At 36.2% G+C, this 2,957-nt stretch overlaps 1 protein-coding gene across 2 annotated transcripts in view; it reads left to right on the top strand.

The window, feature by feature from the left end:
• Window positions 1–2,215: 2,215 nt before the first annotated feature.
• Window positions 2,216–2,957, top strand: part of LOC106880836 (zinc transporter ZIP3) — a 13,586-nt gene continuing 12,844 nt past the window's right edge. For both annotated transcript variants that reach the window (XM_014930965.2, XM_014930967.2), the window contains exon 1: window positions 2,216–2,547. The gene's annotated coding sequence lies outside the window, so the exon portion shown is untranslated. The remainder of the gene's footprint in view (window positions 2,548–2,957) is intronic.

Below are 2,957 nucleotides of genomic sequence, written 5' to 3'. Positions count from 1 at the left end.
TGTGTGTGTGTGTGTGTGTGTATGTATAAGGATTTACTTTTCGTAATGAGATAAAAAACCAAGGCCGTGTATAATATGCAACATTTATAAATAGGTCTTACAGCTCTTTCCAAGATAGTTGTTATATCCCTTCATCGGAGACTGTGTGAGAGGATGGTTAAGCAATAGTTTTACTCACAAGGTATTGGAATCTTATTTGTATACCATTCTGCCTAAACAATGGATTTACAAATACAATATCCCTACATTCACTCTCTATTTCCTATCTTAACTAAACTAACTAGTGCTTAATCATCCTATCACACCGTCTCCGATGAAGGGATATAATCAATATCCTGGAAACAGCTGTAAAACCTCCTATTTATAAATGTTCTATAATGTATACAGTTCTTGTCTCCAGTTCTTGTAGCGATGATGGTGGAGGATATCAACTCCTTACTTGTTTTTTCTAAAATGCATCATAAATGTTCAATGATATCGAGGTCTAGGGTCTGTGGTGGCCAGATAGGATGTTTAGCTTTATCTATCTATCTATCCATCTATCTATCTATCTATCTATCTATCTATCTATCTATAGAAACACTCACACACACACACACACACACACACACACACACATGATTTCTTGCAGGATTCCATGGAATCGAACTATTCTAATAACTATTCTAATAACAATGACTCTTTAGCTTCCTATAACTGGAATATGAGTTGTTTTCTTTTCTTCTTCTTTCTCCATCGTCTAGAGGTGTGGATAGATTTATTACAACGTATATTTAAGGTCAAAAGAGCATTCCCCAATTTACTCTCTTAACTAGCACAGAGATGGCAGAGTCAATATGCATTTTATACTGTTTGTGTGGAAAATCCTAAACATTAAATCGTATCTTATTTTTATTTTAATTCACGGGAAGAAACGGATTTTTTTTTACAGGATGTAGTTGATTTGTTCATAAAAAAAAAAGACACGTCTGAAACGGCTGTAGTGAACCTCAGGGATAGATTTATGCAGAGACACTCCTGGTAATTACCTCAGTATGTATGGTCCTTGTTATAAGGTATACGGCAGTAAGTAATATAAACGGTAAACCGTAGTTTAATGTATATACAGACGATAAGAAAATGAAATGGAGAAATAAATAACAATTGGAAGTGGATCTTTGGTGCTATAAAGCCATTATTTAATTAGTTAAGAGGGATGAGAGTTCGAGTGAGTTTACAGCTGTTTCCATATATCAGGCTCTATTCTCCTTTTTGTTTATCTTTATCTTTTTCGTTCTGATGATGTCTATCTTTTGCAAGAAGGTAAATACATATTTATACAGCTGTATACTCGCTCTAACTCTAAAAAATCTATTCGAACGGACAGCCATGATGAAGTGGCTACGGACATTACCTATATATATATATATATATTAGGCTGCCCGGAGATAGACAAAGAGCGAGAGGGAGAGAGAAAGAAAGAGAGACTCAGATGCTAGAGGAAACATAGAGAAATGAGTGTGACAGACAATAGCACAAGAGTAGCTGAAGCGCTTGATTTTCATTAAGCGTCGACAACCGGACACATGCAAAAATGAAAGCGAGTAGATTTCCTGAAAGCTGCATTGAAACTATGATATAAGGAGGTTTTTCCTGTGCTCAGGCCGTACCAATTAAATCTCAGATGACAGTTATGATTAAGACAAAAAGACAGGACGTTGTGAGCTGCAGGTTTGCAGTATTACTCAAATTTGCAGTATTACTCAGTGATCCAGTATAAGGTATCACACGTGAGATTCATGTTATTCGTAACAAGGGCATTACATTACGACGTTAGCGTCGTTATTTTTGACATTATCAATTGAGGTCAGTCATTCTCAATACGAATCGTATTGTCTTTTTTATCTTACGCAGCTGCTGATATCAACAACCCGCATTTTCACCACCACCACCACCACCACCACCACGATCATCATCATCATTATAAATACCAGCACCAGAAAGTGTGAGGAAGAGATCACGTGTAAGATAGATAGAGAGTGAATGAGTGAAAGAAACATAGAGAGAGAGAGGGGGAGAGAAAAACAGAAAGACAGAGAGTGGGGGGGGGGGTAATAATGTGATTCTACTTAGGTAGACTACAAGAGGTAGGAAGGTGAGAGGAATAAGAGAAGGAAGAAAAATAGAGGGAGTAGACAAAATAAAAGGGAGATGACGGAAATGGGGTAGTTCTATATAAAATAATACGTATGACATAATACTTTGTCTATATATATATATTTGTGTGTGTGTGTGTGTATGTGTATGTGTGTGGTGTGAATTACAATGCTAGAGTATAAGTACATGCTGTATGTATATGTGTGTCTATGTGAGGATGTTTATATCAATGTGAATATATGAGCGTGTATGTATCAACACGTACGAATCTGTGAGTGGCCAGATCGGTCGGTGAATATTTTCTTGAACAATGAACAAAACATAAGAGGCGAAACAGACAGACACACCTCAAGAGATCAGCGGACATCAAATGGTGGCTAATGGATTTCAGCTGCAGCTTCGGGTACCAGGGTAAGTTTTGATCGTTCGATCACCTCCACAAGACATCACGTACCTAGCTACCTTTGTACCTACCTACCTACCTACCTACCTACCTGCCTGCCTGCCTACCTATGTATGTATATATGTATGTATGTATGTATGCATGTATGTATGTATGTATGTATGTATGTCTGTATGTATGCATGTATGTATCTATGTAGCTATCTCTCTCTAGCTATCCATCTGTCTATGTAAATATGTATAAGTATATACATATATACATACATACATACATACATACACACACACACACACACACACACACACACACACACACACACATATATATATATATATATATATATATATATATATATATATATATGTATGTATATATACATACATACAACATATAACTACTTAAATGAACATGCGTATAT

This window comes from Octopus bimaculoides, chromosome 15 (assembly GCF_001194135.2).
Source record: "Octopus bimaculoides isolate UCB-OBI-ISO-001 chromosome 15, ASM119413v2, whole genome shotgun sequence".
Lineage (NCBI taxonomy): Eukaryota > Metazoa > Mollusca > Cephalopoda > Octopoda > Octopodidae > Octopus > Octopus bimaculoides.
The sequence above is the reverse complement of the archived record's forward strand: the minus strand, read 5'-3'. Positions and strand labels throughout refer to the sequence as shown.